The 17,724-nt window shown below is 40.8% G+C and overlaps 2 pseudogenes; both read right to left on the bottom strand.

Moving 5' to 3' along the window:
• Window positions 1-8,492: 8,492 nt before the first annotated feature.
• Window positions 8,493-10,029, bottom strand: LOC149263184 (uncharacterized; annotated as a pseudogene).
• Window positions 10,030-14,826: 4,797 nt separating this feature from the next.
• LOC149263185 (uncharacterized) lies at window positions 14,827-16,367 on the bottom strand (annotated as a pseudogene).
• Between the last annotated feature and the right edge of the window lie 1,357 nt (window positions 16,368-17,724).

Consider the following 17,724-nt stretch of genomic DNA (forward strand, 5'->3'; position numbering starts at 1 on the left):
GACAGGAACAATGAACGAATATATTGCAGCCTTTGAAGCCTTAGCTTTCCACACTGGAGGTCTACACGATGAGTTCTATGTGGAATGTTTTGTCAGTGGTCTCAAAGAAGCCATACAAGCCCACGTTAGACTGCACCACCCTAGCTCATGGTTGCATGCTTGCAGGATAGCTTGTGAACTAGAATGTGCATTAGCGGCCCAGTCTAATCACCCAAATTTCATCGCCAAGGGTCCCCCCACACAGGCAAAAAGCACTACCCAAACACTCAAGGTCCAAAATGTGTCACCAGCAGAAATGGCGAAAAGAAGAAAGCAAGGATTGTGTTACTACCATGATGAGAAATACTCCCCAGGGCATAAAGGCAAGGAGCCCAAATTCTTTCAAATTGATGCTACTGATCACAGTTCATCGGAGGAAGCCCCACCACTTGAGGAACCAGAGGAGGAAGAAGAGGAAAACCAGTAGGACAATGTACCTGAAGAACCAATTATCTCACTGCATGCTTTGGCAAGGATTTCTTCTCCCCAAACTCTCAAAATCAGAGGTTTTATTAAGCATCGCCCAGTAGTAATCTTGATTGATAGTGGCAATACACATAATTTTATCCATCAAAGAGTCACGGAAGCAGTGCATTGTTTTTTCCGAGTAGTTTCTAACTTCCAGGTCCAAATTGCTGATGGAGGGACAATGAAATATGAAGGCCGTTGTGAAAATGTCAAACTTCAAATGGGGATTATCAGTTAAAGACCCACATGTTTTCCATACACATGGGAGGGTGCGACATTGTCCTAGGTGCTGAATGGCTTTGCACACTTGGCCCAATCACAATGGATTTCTAGGAGTTATATATGAGCTTTAAGCAAAACAACCACACACATACCCTTCGCGGACTCCAGGCGGGAGCTCCCTCTATCATCAACTCACATCAGATGGAAAAATTGTTAAAAAAGGGCCACCATGGAGTTATAGCCCAATTTAATGCCATCCAGGCCTTTGAACCCAATTCTCTTCATATTCATCCTGAGATGCAACAAATCTTAAACAACCATCTGTTAGTCTTTGACAAGCCTCATGAGCTTCCACCCTCGAGAGGGGAACATGATCATAGCATTACTTTGGTCCCAGGGGCCCAACCACCAAATGTGCACCCATATAGGTATCCATTCGCCCAAAAGAATGAAATTGAAAAAATAATCAAGGAACTCTTGGAAGAAGACGTCATTCGTCCCAACATTAGTCCTTATCCATTACCAGTGGTCATGGTGCTAAAAAAAGATCGAGAATGGTGTATGTGTCCAGACTTCAGGGCCCTCAATAAGTTGACGGTCAAAGATAAATTTCCCATCCCGGTTGTCGATGATTTGTTGGATGAACTAAATGGGGCTCAATTCTTTACTAAGCCTAACCTTTGCTCAGGCCACCACCAAATTCGCATAAAAGAAGTAGACATTCCAAAGACTGCTTTCCAAACTCATGAAAGCAATTATGAGTTCCTGGTCATGCCATTTGGTCTTTGTAATTCCCCATCCACTTTTCAGAGCCTTATGAACCACCTGCTCAAACCATATCTCAGAAAATTTGTCCTTGTTTTCTTTGATGACATCCTCATCTATAGTCGCACCTAGGCCACACATCTTCAGTGTGTAGATCTCCTCTTGCAACTCCTCCGCAAGCATAAATTATTTGTCAAGATGTCCAAGTGCTCCTTTGGCATGGAAGAAGTTGAGTATTTGGGCCACATTGTGGGGCATGAAGGTGTCAGGGTGGACCCCAAAAAGATCCAGGCAATGCAGGATTGGCTTCAACCAAAGGCCTTGAAGAGCTTGAGAGGATTTTTGGGTCTCACAGGCTACTATCGCAAATTTTTCTGCAATTATGGTCGCATTGCTAGGCCCCTCACTCAACTCCTCAAGAAAAATTCATTCCTCTGGAATGATGAAGAACAATAGGCCTTTACAGCTCTCAAACATGCCATGTGTTCCACTCCAGTCTTAGCACTATCCGATTTCACCAAATCTTTTGTGTTTGAATGTGATGTTTCTGGTACAGGTATTGGGGCGGTCTTAATGTAGGAAGGTCGACCCTTGGCCTTCACAAGTCAACAACTAAGTGGGAAGAATCTGGGACAATATATCTATGAGAAGGAGATGATGGCCATCTTACATGCAGTAGATACCTGGCGACCATACTTATTGGGGCGACGTTTCCAAATCCGCACAGACCATCAAAGCCTTAAATATTTTTTGGAGCAATGCCTATCCTCACCACAACAAAATAAATGGCTCGCCAAAATGCTAGGATATGATTATGAGATAATTTACAAGAAAGGGCGTGAAAATATTGTAGCAGATGCGTTATCCCGCCAATTTGAGGAGGAAAGTACCCTGCTCGCAATTTCCCTTCCCATTCCAAAATGGATTAAAGAGGCTCGCAAGAAATGGTTTTCACATCCCTGGCTCTCCCAAATCATTAATCAATTGCAGGTGGATCCAAATTCCACAGCGGGCTACTCGTGGCAGGATGAGATTCTTTGTTATAAGGACAGAGTCATAATATCACCAACATCCACCCTCAAAAGTCGCATTTTGGCAGAGTTACACTCATCTGCCACTGCCGGACATTCAGGCTTTCAGAAGACGTATTCTCGCACTCGAAGATCATTTTTTTGGACAGGCATGAAAAAGTACATTCTTACTTTTGTAGCTAAATGCGACATCTGTCAGTGCCACAAAGGAGAAACAGTCAAATCCCTAGGCACATTACAGCCATTGCCCATACCAACCTCAATCTGGACGGAGGTTTCTATGGATTTCATTATGGGTCTTCGAAAGTCAGGAAACAAGTCAGTCATCATGGTGGTTGTACACAGACTTTCTAAGTATGCTCATTTTTGCGCCCTACCCCTCTCTTTTACACTGACTTTGGTTGCTCAATCTTTCATGGATCAGATCTTCAAATTGCATGGCATGCCCACTTCCACTGTGTCTGATCGTGACCTGATCTTCACCAGTAACTTTTGGCAAGAACTCTTCCGGCTACAAGGTACCCAACTACAACTCAGTACTTCCTATCATCCACAAACTGATGGTCAAACTGAAACAGTCAACAAATGTCTAGAGAGCTACCTTAGGTGTTTCACTTCAGAAAAGAAACATCTCTGGGTACAGTGGTTACCTCTAGCCAAATGGTGGTATAACACCAACTATCATGCCACCACCAAAATGACTCCATATGAAGCAGTTTATGGTCAACTCCCTGCTTCCCCTACTTCTTATATCAAGGGATGCTTGAAGGTACAAGCAGTGGATCAACTCCTACAAAACCGCACAACCATGCTGGCCCACCTTAGAGAGAATCTTCATCAAGCCCAAAACCACATGAAGCAACATGCATATCAACATCGCTCATAACACCAATTTCAAGAAGGGGATCAGGTATTTTTGAGGCTGCAACCATATAAGCAAACATCACTCAAAGACAAGGGTTGTCAGAAATTATCTCCAAAATTCTACGGACCGTATTAAGTACTTCAGCGCATTGGAGAAGTTGCCTACAAGCTAGCTTTGCCACCCACTGCAAAAATCCATCCAGTCTTCCATGTCTCATGCCTCAAGAAAGTGATTGGGAACAATTGCAGAATTCAAACCAATCTACCTGAATTGGATGAAGAAGGGTCAATCTGGCTCCAACATGGAAGACTGGATGAAGAAGCGTCAATCTAGCTCCAACCGACTGATTGTACCGACTGTAGGGACGTTGCGGTGATATCACAATAGGGTCAAACAAAGGATTCAAAGGATAGATAACCAGTCCAAGCTGATCATCAGTGGTCGGCGAACTCTCAGGAGTTTGAACGGGATTGTCTGGAGATTCCGAGCCAAGATTAGCAGATGACCCAGTATCTAAAATAGGTGGAGGACAAGATGACAAAGGTTGAATGCTCAGAACAATTCTGAGTTTAGCACCTTGGTCCTCGAGTGACTCTGGTAACTTAGGAAACGACTCCTTAGGAAATCTTTCAGATGGAGGAGAGGAAGAGGAACTAGGTGAACCATATGGTTAAGCTATGATGACCTTGCCTTAGTTAACAGAAAAGAGAGAGTTAAACTTCAAGGATTTTAAAATGTTCTTTAAGGGAAGCTCACGATTTGGTCTAGGAAAGACTAACAGGATGTTATCAGATCATGGGAAATCAATTATTAAGACACATAAATAGACTGGTGCTCTTTCATTTTTTAAGAGTCGAGAAAGAAACAAAGATGACTCTATCGCTTTCGATTGGAAATGATCTTGAAAGGACAAGTGCTCAAATGATATTTTAAGTTTAATGAGTAAAAAATATCAAATCACTGCTCTGGATGATCTAGGTAAACAGGATTACCAGGCAACTTTGAACTACCGAATAGCTCCCGACGAACCTAGAAGTACGAGCAGGCAATCTCCCCAAATGTTGTGCTCGATGTATCACTTTTGCAAGGATACCGAATCGGCTTCCTATGGATAAATGATTTTAGCCTAGAGGGTCTCCCGTTATATACTCGATGATATAGGGAGCACAAATCCATACTATCACTGTCTAATGCTAAAGCTAACAACAACTGCTAGGTTTAAAGACGATGGAACATGTCTCTAGCCTAGACCTTCTAGATATGATCATTAGATTTCAAATGTGCCTTAGGTTAATTGAGTTCATTTTAAAGTTTATCTTGAGTTATGTCTTAGTTTTCAGGCCTTAGCGATGTGACTCGAAAAACCTTAAATGCAACTAAATGAGACAAGACCCTTTCAATTCTATGAATTGTCTACACTAGAAAGGGTAGAGAACACACAATCAAATGCAAACAACCAAGCAATTGAAAGCAAAATGGTCTTTCACTACTTCACTTTTAGAAAAAATAAAATAATGAAAAATGCATTCCAATTCCTAATTTTCTGACAAATACATTTCTAATAGTCCTTTAAAAAGCAAAAGAGTTCTTTTCCTTTTCAAATGCTAATGCAATCCTAGTCTTTAATGATGCTGACTACTACAACATAATGATGCAAAAAACTATAATTTCATACTTTTTCATGAAACAACGAAATGATTTTTTCACATAAAACACTTCAATGAAAAAAAATTTCAAGACAATTGGCTCTTCAAGAAAATGAAAACACGAAAAGCGAGACTCCTTCAAACTAATAAATCACTGACTTTACCGAAAACAAGACAAGCAATGTAATCCATGACAGAAAAGAAACGTTTATACAAACAAACGAAAACTTTTCAAACTTGTATAATGGAGGTCAAAGTTGTAAAAGGACCGCAAATGAAATGCAAGGAGTAAGTACATCAACAACTTGACTCACTAAGTTCACAATCAGCTGAATGGAAGACAATCTAGATGCCCTAGTGTCACTAACCATCTAGTGACTCAAGAAATCAAGCAGAAAGATGATAAGCCAACAAGCAAACAAAACCAAATGAAAAGTAGCTTTCTAGTCAGGGAGAAAACAGTCTAAAAGGATTATGGGTTCGAAATCATAAGAGAAAAACACACTAGCCAAGATTGGGGATAAACCCTAATCTTCACTTACATGCATTGGTGCGACTGCCTAACTAACAACAAGCACCAGAGGGAGGTCGATGTGACTGTTTTTCAGCATATCACGCTAATCAGTGTGACTATTAGCGGATTAAGCGCACTAAGCAAGGGAGCCAAGAAAAAAATTAAAAAAAATTAAAACATGGACCAGATCTGCCACTATGAATTTCAAACTTAGACCAGTAAGCAGAAGAAAAGAAACAAAACCAAAGGGAAAAAGTGGAACTAGAAAAGTTCACACGAAATCATGAAATCTCAAACAAGACAAACAGAAGGATTGGTTCCCCAGTATGGTTTCCAATTTGTGGTGAAGTAAAATTATGAGTGCAAACACAAACAATTCCTCTAGCCTGATAATGGGTCTAGCCACAACTGATACATTCTATGGAAGATTTCCTTAGGTTAGAACCAATTAAGAGGGCTTACCTCTTAGTACGCTTATCCTGTTTGATGATTTCCTTGCTTGCTCGCTCCAACTATCTCTCGCTTCCTTCTTCAAACACCTGAAACAAGTGAACAACAACAAACAACAACCGTGATAATAGACAAATTGTAATTCAACCTACTTAACAAGTTAAGAAACATTAAGCCATGGACATGTAAGATGACATATCATGTAGGAAATTAATTGATAGTTGCATATATATTGAATCAAGAAGAGATTACAACCATTGTCTTGACGTTGCCATTCTCCTCCGACAAAACTAGGTTCCCACACACTTCTGATAGAATTCCATGATGACCTCAACAATAGTAGTTTTAAGGCTCTTCCCTTTAGGCTTCACACTAAACCAAATTCACACTTCTCCCTCACATAACTAGAGAGCTACAACTATGAATAGCTTGTTGTTTACTCCAAACTTAATTAGCACTAGCACACCAACATAAACACTAGCTTGTGCTTGGGAAAAATGGAGGTTTATGTAGGATGAATGGATGGGAGATGGATCCTCTTCTCATGGGAGAAGGTCTTATCACTTGAGGTAGTTCCATCATTATAAGGGAAGGGAGCCCAAACTGACATCCTCGACCCCATTCGGCCAAACCATTTACCAAACTTCTGTTACGAAGCTTCTAGAGTTGGAAGCTTCAGCTCCTTATTTAAAAAAATTTCCATAGGAGGACCGACACGACTGGAACAAAGCTCAGTCGCTCCGGTCGGTGTAAGGGGAAGTGTTAATCCATGCATATCGGTGCGAGGAGGAAAAAGGCCATTAGCACCGGTCTTGTAAACTGTGAAAAATAGAAGATTTTGGGGAAATGGTGCAAAAGGGAATTATTCTGCTCATGAAGAGGGACACAATGGGAGTTTCTTCATGGAGGGTAAGCATGTAGGGTTCACTGTAGAGGTCCTCCAGGATCAAGGAACGGGGAGTGTTAGCGCTCAAATCTGCTTTAGGTTGAAGGAAGGCAGGATTCAAGATAACACCATACCACGCTTAGCCTCATAGCTAGCCCTACGAGGACAGGAGAGGGCTCTCTCCAGGTCTATCTCCGCAAGAGATATCCAATAGAGCCTAAGATGACCCAAATGCAAAACTGATAATGAGTTTAGGCTAGTAAACATATATGAAAGAGTTAATTCAATAAATGACTGAGCTTCAAAGCTGTGTGGGACAAGGACAGCATGAGCAGAGACTTAACCAAAGGCACAGGATATTTTATAAGGCGAGATAGGCATGAGGTTTTAGCAATCAAATTGAATTTAAATGAGGTGAAAAGACTGTTTAAGAAAGCTGAAAAGGGCATTAATGTATGAATCCTTTCCAGAAAGAAGAAAACACATAAAATCTGAACACTTCCACAAGGCAAAGCAATGACTGAATTCTACCTTTCTCGCTTAAAAGTATTCAGCTGGAAATGACTAGAAATGAACTGTGAACATAACAAAAACATATGAAACATGAAAAAGAAACGCATGCTAAACTCATACCGCAAGGATCTTACAAATCAGAGCTGCACCATTTAATTATTTCTCTGTCAAAACTGCACAGTGATAGCACCGGTTTTGTTTTCCTCACACTTTTTTCCAGAATTCCCTCTTTACAAAGGATATTTCATACAATAAATAATCTCTTCCATTAGGAAATGGATCGACCCAAAGTGGGGATTGTTTAATCATTATTGACAGAAATGAGCAGCCAACAATTAGTAACTGAAGCAGTGTTACATTTTGATTTCTTCGATGACCAATTAAAATGAAAAAACTGCAGCGTGGGTCCCATGAAATCGTGGCTAAAGACAGAATAGACCATCTATTTCCATTCCTCTGTTATGATAGACGTCCTTGTTTTAAATGTAGGTGATTCGGTCTTTGACCATTTCATCTTCACTTTGTCGTTACTTTGTTTTGATAGTAGGGTGCCTTGTGATTAGATGAAGAGTACCTGCACCTGATCTGGCTTAATCACAACATTTCCGAGCCAGGACACACGTCCATTCATCACTCACATATCAGCTGTAGTGTTCATTTGATGTTCCACGAGATCTGAGCAATAGCAGAAAATTCTTGAAGGAAAGTGTGCACATCAGTACGCTAGTGATGCCAACCATCGAGTATTATATTTTCATATCCACATCCTTGGCAGCGATGATCTCCATGTGACAGGAGCAGAAGCCTGGTTTATTTTCCCAGGAGGATAGAGTTTCGTCAGCAGGCTTGCGCAAATTCTCATCCAGACTCAACACATTCGTCACTAAAGTGGTTGAAGAATCAAATTTGGACAAAGAGAAATGATGGGGGATCAGCTTGTCAAAGTCGTGCGCGTTTTTGGGCGATGGAGAAAGGTTTCAACGATTTTTGGCTTTCTGGCTGTGTGCGCCATGACAATCGGAAATTCATATGCAGAGGTAATGCAGAGCTCCCAAACCACAGTGAGAACAGGGGTGTGGATCCAGACATGAAGTTATCTTTGATGCCGGCTCAAAATCAAGATTGAAAATAAAATGTATGATCCTTGGTGTGGATGCCTTATAAACATGTAGAGTTGAGTAATATCTATGGAATCTAAACCATTGTTTGATCCTGAAGCAACTTGATCCTTTGGTTTACGATGCCACCGCCATTGTGTCTCAACAAGCTTATGAGGAACAACATGGTGCTCACGTTTTGATAACTTCTTAAATTTCCGCACTCGAAGCTTCACTATTTCAACTTCTTCTTTCGGTTTAAGCTCTGTAACAATCATAGTAAGCTTACACTGGGGTCGTACTCTGATACCAGATCCGCCTTTAGCATGACAAGATATTGTCTTGCGAAAGAGGCCTTTACCAACAAAGGCTTGATCAATAATGAGATGATCACCATCTAAACCATGATAGTGCATAGTATTTGCACGAGCTGAATGTATAACCTTATATACAGTCTTAGCAGCCCGTTTCACAGTTATTTGCATTTGCAACAGAGCATTTTCCACACGCATTTCTCGAACAAGAGCCACCACCGAATTCAACTTCATAGGGCTTTGTTTTATTTTCTTTAGAATTGCTTGAACAGTTCTCTTGCGCTGAACAGAGCTCTTTTCTTTTGTTTTGTCACTTGAAAGAGCTGGAACCTGTGACAAGGGTGAAGGCACTGGTTGTATATTTGTCTCAGATGATGCTTCTACATGTCGTTCCCTTGAAGTTGAAATCCCCAAGTACTAAACCACCATCTAACACCCTTCCCACTTCTATGCCAAATGGTCCAGCCCATATTTATTTCTTGCTTTGTTAATTGTTCAGGCGGTAGATTCAATCCATTGGTCATTGATTTCTCATGCAAAATATTATCCAACTCATGTATCCCACTGGTTAATTCTGCTTCAAGGATAATGGTAGTAGTCTCCACCGGATTTACAAGAGGCATCCTCCCAAAACCCACATTGATACCCAAAGACTCATTAGAAACGTCAAGTATTCCCTCTTCGATCTTTTAGTAAACCTTAGGAGCAGTATTTATGATGGCCTCCTCAACATTTTGAGATGTCTTTGTAGAAGTTTCCAAGAAGATTAAGTCATTTTCCTTTGCAAATTGTGCCTCCTCTTGTGTCATAACAGCCCTTCTATGGGCAAGATCGCACTTGTTACCAATCAGCATGATAATCATATTCGGATTTGCATGTTGCCTGGCAGCCTCCAACCAAGTTGAAAGATGGGTGAAAGTTTCCCTCCGCGTAATATCATAAACAAAAAGTGCTCCAGCTACTCCCCGATAGTAAGATCTGGTTATGGAACAGAATGACTCTTGCCCTGCAGTATCCCATATTTGAAGCTTAATTGGCTTGTTGCGAATGGTGATCTTACGCACTCCGAACTCGACACCAATCGTCAAGTCATGGACTGGCTGAATACGTTTATCAGTGAACTGTAATGGCAAGCATGATTTACCTACGCCAGTGTCTCCGATTATGATATATTTGAAAAGGTAAGTGTAAGACATCTTCAAACTCTGCAGATTCGACACCAGCTCCGATGGCTTCGCTCTTTCAATTCAATTCACTCGCACTCGTACAAACCCGAAGGGAAGTAAAATTTTTTTTTTGTGTTTCGGGCTTGTGCACTGGGTGGCGGGTCCAATGCGCCACGCGCGCCATGTGCGCCGTGCAGAGGGCCCAATGCACCGCGTGCGCCATGTGCACTGCTCCCAACCAAATTTGCACTGTGGAATGTGACTGTATGCGCTGCGCACTCCGTTTGCATCGCGACCAACGCCTAGTGTGCCGCGCAGACAAATTTACCCACAGTATCGGCTTTTCTTTTGGGTGTTTTGACATTTTGTTGCTTGATAATTGTGAGAAGTGCCCGAGGTCTGCAAACATTGCCTCTGAACCAGTGATACACAATAGAATGCCTCCCAAGGACATCCACCCTCCTCATTGTGTCTTTTTTCAAAAAGTTGCACATGTAATATAGAGAGAGTGCCCGATGTACATGTGGATTCCAACAAATAATATTATAGAGGCCAATCGCTCTGATGCATAGTAGCCAAGTCAAAACCATTGGTGCAAACATGAATCCCACCCAATGTGTGCCATGGTGTTGTAGTGAAAATAGGCCTATTATTGTTATAAAAATTGAGCACTTTAACTGATTTTGATTGGCAAGCAACATGAACAGTCATTGTGACACTCTGGACAGTGTGGCTACCAGTGGATTTGACAATTCTTCAGTTGTCAGTGAACTTGGTCTCAGATTTCAGATTATCCAACTTCATTCTTGTATAAGGCACTTCTGGAGAGCTACAAGCCGCACATGGTTCACTTTCAAGATAATAACTATCAAACTACACCAAACTACTGAGCGTGTTGTATATTCGACAATTAGGATGATTTTCCAAGAGTTCATTTTGTGAATGGAGCGTATCATAAAACAAATTTGAAAATTTCTTCTTCAAAACAGAGTTTTGAAGAAGAAATATCTTTGAGCATTAATGATGATGAAACTCGTGAAATAAGAAACCTATTGAACCTTCCTCTGGCCTGCACATGTTATTGAAGCACTTCCGAGGACAAAACCCTGGACTCAAGAATTAAAATGACTCTTTCTGACCAAAAATGACATTTAATGACTATGAATGGCTGAAATGAACTTTGATGAACATAGAGAAATTTTGACTAGCCCGGGAAGGTACAAGCATGAGGGAAACAAGAACACCAAACTCTTCCGTTAGAAAATGGCATGCCCCTAGTGAAATGCAATGAAGTGAGTCGAGCGAGACACCTAAAAATGAATTGCAAAAAGAGTTTTGATCTCTGGCGGAGGACTGACAAGACCGACTCTAACATTGGCTCCAATGGGGGATGGTAGCTCCTTGGAGGTGCCAAGAACAGCAGATCTCTGGAAGATCTAGACAGTGCCTTCGTCCATTGGGCTATGGAGTCATTATTTCGACAAACAACACAAGACTTCGACTCATTTATTGACTGAAACTTGACTTAAACCGACTTCATTATGAAGCCAACATGACTGAAAAAACTGACTCAATGCAAAAGGAAATGACTCATGACTGACTTAACTAAAACAAGAACTGACAAAACTTATTTCAATGGCAGCAGTCCGTCAAGATTCGAGGGTTCCAAATCATGATGACAACCACCTGCGTACTAATGCAATATGTGCAATCATGTGTAATGTGTCTTCCAATGTACCAATCAAGTATATGCCTCCTTGATTGATTCTCCTGATCAGATCTTCTGGTCAACAACAGATACTGGTAACTAGACATCCAAAAACACAGTTGACCATGATCTCCTTCATCACTGAATATTGCAATAATCACCTTCACTACTGGCTGCAACAAACTTGCGAGAGGATCTTGAAAAACATGAAGATTTGCCATTGCCACCTCCTGTTGAGAAAACAAGATGTATTTTTCTCTTGCTTCTGATTTTTCTTCATAAATAAGAGCATGTTCCCGGTCTTCAAAAAATTATGAACAAGTAGATGAGCATATTTCCTCTTCAAAGAACGTTTCAAAACACGAAACATATGAAGAAGAATACAAAATGGAATCCATAACGGTCTGGTCGGCTATAGTCTGAATATATTTTTGATCATCTTGACATGATATGACAGCCATATTCTCATTACATTCATCACATTCATCAATCATGAGAAAAGAAACTTTGGATGATTCTTGAAACCCAACACTAACACTTTTATCATCTACCATAAATTCATCTAGAGGCACTTTTTCACTTACTTGAGCAAAGATCTCATCTTGCTGTTCATGAGCTGACTGGATGACCTCCTCATGAAGATCTAGTTCCGGTGAGATGAGAGCATTTAGATCTGTAACTCTGTTTTCTTCATGCCAAATGATCTCAACAACAGAGTTCTTCTTTATGGGATTCAACACAAGGTATTTTTGGTCATCATGATATGAATCTGGATCTAAAATAGCTGTCTTGACATTATCACATTCTGAAATTAGAACTAGACTTCCTTGCATGCCGCCTTCTTCTATAGACAGATCTGAAACGAAACTTTCTCTTTCATCATTTTCAGCCATATGGGAATCTTCAACCTGCTGATAAGTATCCTCTAAGATTTCTGTGTGCTGCTGAAACGAATTTTCATACAGGGCTTCAATGATCTCTTCATCCATGAAAATATCATCTTCATAATATTTCTCAAGGCTTTCAATAAAACTATAAGCATGCTTGCAACAGTCCTGAACTAAGTTTAATGATGGATAAGAGTCTTTATATCTTTCAATGAACAGGGCATGAAAATCCTTTAGACAGTAAATACAAGCAGCGGACAAATTTTCATACCAAGATTGGGCTTCACCTTCTAGAGTGGCCAGGAATATCTTCATTAAGAAATATTCAGGAAAATCAACCTTCAACTTGCGAATATGCATGTGAAATCGAACTAGATGTAAAGCAGCGTCCATCTTACCATCATATTTAAACGTAGGCAAATTCCTGGACCAATCTACTTTCAGAATCTTATTTGGAAAGCCTGGAATGTGATCTCGGCTCATGGGAGCGTATCTTCTTGCAATCCGCTCCGTTTAAAAAAAATAATCAAAGCTACTGATCCCTCTGCAGTGGAGTCACCATGAAGCACCGGTTGCTGGATTCTTCAGTGAAAGGAGTTGCTAGGTGAATGATCTCAGCCTTCTTCTTATGTTTGATTGTTGTTCACCATCAACAATCAGCTCTGAACTTGAGATATGCACTGGGGCAAAACAATCTTCAAGCAAACCATTTTCGTCCCCAGTATGGTTGCCACTATGTTAGTGCTCAAATTTGCCTTAGGCTGAAGGAAGGGAGGATTCAAGATAACACCATACCATGCTCAGCCTCGCAGCTAGCCCTACGAGGACAGGAGAGGGCTCTCTCCGGGTCTATCTCGGCAAGAAATAGCCAATAGAGCCTAAGATGACCCAAATGCAAAACTGATAATGAGTTTAGGCTAGTAAACAGATATGAAAGAGTTAATTCAATAAATGACTGAGCTTCAAAGCTATGTGGGACAAGGACAGCATGAGCAGAGACTTAACCAAAGGCACAGGATATTTTATAAGGCGAGATAGGCATGGGGTTTTAGCAATCAAATTGAATTTAAATGAGGTGAAAAGACTGTTTAAGAAAGCTGAAAAGGGCATTAATGTATGAATCCTTTCCAGAAAGTAGAAAACACATAAAATCTGAACACTTCCTCAAGGCAGAGCAATGACTGAATTCTACCTTTCTCACTTAAAAGTTTTCAGCTGGAAATGATTAGAAATGAACTGTGAACATAACAAAAACATATGAAACATGAAAAAGAAACGCATGCTAAACTCATACCGCAAGGATCTTACAAATAAGAGCTACACCATTTAATTATTTCTCTGTCAAAATTGCACAGTGATAGCACCAGTTTTGTTTTCCTCACACTTTTTTCCAGAATTCCCTCTTTACAAATGATATTTCATACAATAAATAATCTCTGCCATTAGGAAATGGATCGACCCAAAGTGGGGATTGTTTAATCATTATTGATAGAAATGAACAACCAACAATCAGTGACTGAAGCAGCGTTACATTTTGATTTCTCCGATGACCAATTAAAATGAAAAAACTGCATCGTGGGTCCCATGAAATCGTGGTTGAAGACAGAATAGACCATCTATTTACATTCCTCTGTTATGACAGATGTCCTTGTTTTAAATGTAGGCGATTCAGTCTTTGACTGTTTCATCTTCACTTTGCCGTTACTTTGTTTTGATAGTAGGGTGCCTTGTGATTAGATAAAGAGCACCTGCACCTGATCTGGCTTAATCACAACGTTTCCGAGCTCGGACAGACGTCCATTCATCGCTCACATATCAGCTGTAGTGTTCATTTGATGTTCCACGAGATCTAAGAAATAGCGGAAAATTCTTGAAGGAAAGTGTGCACATCAGTACGCTAGTGATGCCAACCATCGAGTATTATATTTGCATATCCACATCCTTGGCAGTGATGATCTCCATGCTACAGGAGCAGAAGCCTAGTTTATTTTACCAGGAGGACAGAGTTTCCTCAGCAGGCTTACGCAAATTCTCATCCAGACTCAACACATTCGTCACTAAAGTGGTTGAAGAATCAAATTTGGACAAAGAGCATTGATGGGGGATCAGCTTGTCAAACTCGTGCGCGTTTTTGGGCGATGGAGAAAGGTTTCAGCGATTTTTGGCTTTCTGGCTGTGTGCGCCATGATAATCGAAAATTCATATGCAGCGGTAATGCAGAGCTCCCAAACCACAGTGAGAACAGGGGTGTGGATCCAAACATGAAGTTATCTTTGATGCCAGCTCAAAATCAAGATTGAAAATAAAATGTATGATCCTCGGTGTGGATGCCTTATAAACATGTAGAGTTGAGTAATATCTGTGGAATCTAAACCATTGTTTGATCCTAAACCAGCTTGATACTTTGGTTTACGATGCCACCGCCATTCTGTCTCAACAAGCTTATGAGGAACAAGACGGTGCTCACGTTTTGATAACTTCTTAAATTTCCACACTCGAAGCTTCGCTATTTCAGCTTCTTCTTTCGGTTTAAGCTCTCTAACAATCACAGTAAGCTTACGCTGGGGTCGTACTCTGATACTAGATCCGCCTTTAGCATGACAAGATATTGTCTTGCGAAAGAGGCCTTTACCAACAAAGGCTTGATAAATAATGAGACGATCACCATCTAAACCATGATAGTGCACAACATTTGAATGAGCTGAATGTATAACCTTATATACAGTCTTAGCAGCCCGTTTCACAATTACTTGCATTTGCAACAGAGCATTTTCCACACGCATTCCTCGAACAAGAGCCGCCACCGAATTCACCTTCTTAGGGCTCTATTTTATTTTCTTTCGAACTGCTTGAACAGTTCTCTTGCGCTGAACAGAGCTCTTTTCTTTTGTTTTGTCACTTGAAAGAGCTGGAACCTGTGACAAGGGTGAAGGCACTGGTTGTATATTTGTCTCAGATGATGCTTCTACATGTCGTTCCCTTGAAGTTGAAATCCCCAGGTACTAAACCACCACCTAACACCCTTCCCACTTCTATGCCAAATGGTCCAGCCCATATTTATTTCTTGCTTTGTTAATCGTTCAGGCAGTAGATTCAATCCATTGGTCGTTGATTTCTCATGCAAAATATTATCCAACTCATGTACCGCACTGGTTAATTCTGCTTCAAGGATAATGGTAGTAGTCTCCACCGGATTTACAAGAGGCATGCCCCTAAAACCCACATTGATACCCAAAGACTCATTAGAAACTTCAAGTATTCCCTCTTCGATCTTTTGGTAAACCTTAGCAGCAGTATTTATGAAGGCCTCCTCAACATTTTGAGATGTCTTTGCAGAAGTTTCCAAGAAGATTAAGTCATTTTCCTTTGCAAATTGTGCCCCCTCTTCTGTCCTAACAACCCTTCTATGGGCAAGATCACACTTGTTACCAATCATCATGATAATCATATTCGGATTTGCATGTTGCTTGGCAGCCTCCAACCAAGTCGAAAGATGGGTGAAAGTTTCCCTTCGCGTAATATCATAAACAAAAAGTGCTCCAGCTGCTCCCCGGTAGTAAGATCTAGTTATGGAATGGAATGACTCTTGCCCTGCAGTATCCCATATTTGAAGCTTAATTGGCTTGTTGTGAATGGTGATATTATGCGATGTGAACTCGACACCAATCGTCAAGTCATGGACTGGCTGAAAACATTTATTAGTGAACTGTAATGGCAAGCATGATTTATCTACGCCAGTGTCTCCGATTATGATATATTTGAAAAGGTAAGCGTAAGACATCTTCAAACTCTGCAGATTCGACACCAGCTCTGGTGGCTTCGCTCTTTCAATTCAATTCACTCGCACTCGTACAGACCCGAAGGAAAGTAAAAAAAAAAAATTGTGTTTCAGGCTTGTGCGCCGCGCGGTGGGCCCAATGCACCGCGCGCGCCATGTGCGCCACGCCCGACCAAATTTTCATTGTGGAATGCGGCTATATGCGCTGCGCACTCCGTATGCGTCGCGACCAACACCTAGTTTGCCGCGCAGACAAATTTACCCAGAGTATCGGCTTTTCTTTTGGGCGTTTTGACATTTTATTGCTTGAAAATTGTGAGAAGTGCCCGAGGTCTGCAAACATTGCCTCTGAACCAGTGATGCACAATAGAATGCCTCCCAAGGACATCCACCCTCCTCATTGTGTCTTTTTTCAAAAAGTTGCACATGTAATATAGAGAGAGTGCCCGATGTACATGTGGATTCCAGCAAATAATATTATAGAGGCCAATCGCTCTGATGCATAGTAGCCAAGTCAAAACCATTGGTGCAAACATGAATCCCACCCAATGTGTGCCATGGTGTTGTAGTGCAAATAGGCCTATTATTGTAATACAAATTGAGCACTTTAACTGATTTTGACCGGCGAGCAACATGAACAGTCATCATGACACTCTGGATAGTGTGGCTACCTGTGCATTTGATAATGCTTCAGTTGTCAGTGAACTTGGTCTCAGATTTTAGATTATCCAACTTCATTCTTGTATAAGGCACTTTTGGACAGCTACAAGCCACACATGGTTCAATTTCAAGATAATAACTATCAAACTCCACCAAACTACTGAGCGTGTTGTATATTCGACAATTAGGATGATTTGCCAAGAGTTCATTTTGTGAATGGAGCATATCATAAAACAAATTTGACAATTTCTTCTTCAAAACAGAGTTTTGAAGAAGAAATATCTTTGAGCATTAATGATGATGAAACTCATGAAATAAGAAACCTATTGAACCTTCCTCTATCCTGCACATGTTATTGAAGCACTTCCGAGGACAAAACCCTGGACTCAGGAATTAAAATGACTCTTTCTGACCAGAAATGACATTTAATGACTGAAATGAACTTTGATGAACATAGAGAAATTTTGACTAGCCCGGGCAGGTACAAGCATGAGGGAAACAAGAACACCAAACTCTTGTGTCAAACAATGGCATGCCCCTAGCGAAATGCAACAAAGTGAGTCGAGCGAGACACCTAAAAATGAATTGCAAAAAGAGTTTTGATCTCTTGCGGAGGACTGACAAGACCAACTCTAATAGGGAGTACAGGAACAGTGAAAAAATGTTGTGTAACATGGACATATCGACTTGGGTTCTAGTTCAGGAAATGAGACAA

This window comes from Pinus tabuliformis, chromosome 6 (genome assembly GCF_031772625.1).
Source record: "Pinus tabuliformis cultivar Carrire ecotype Pingquan chromosome 6, CPIR1, whole genome shotgun sequence".
NCBI lineage: Eukaryota > Viridiplantae > Streptophyta > Pinopsida > Pinales > Pinaceae > Pinus > Pinus tabuliformis.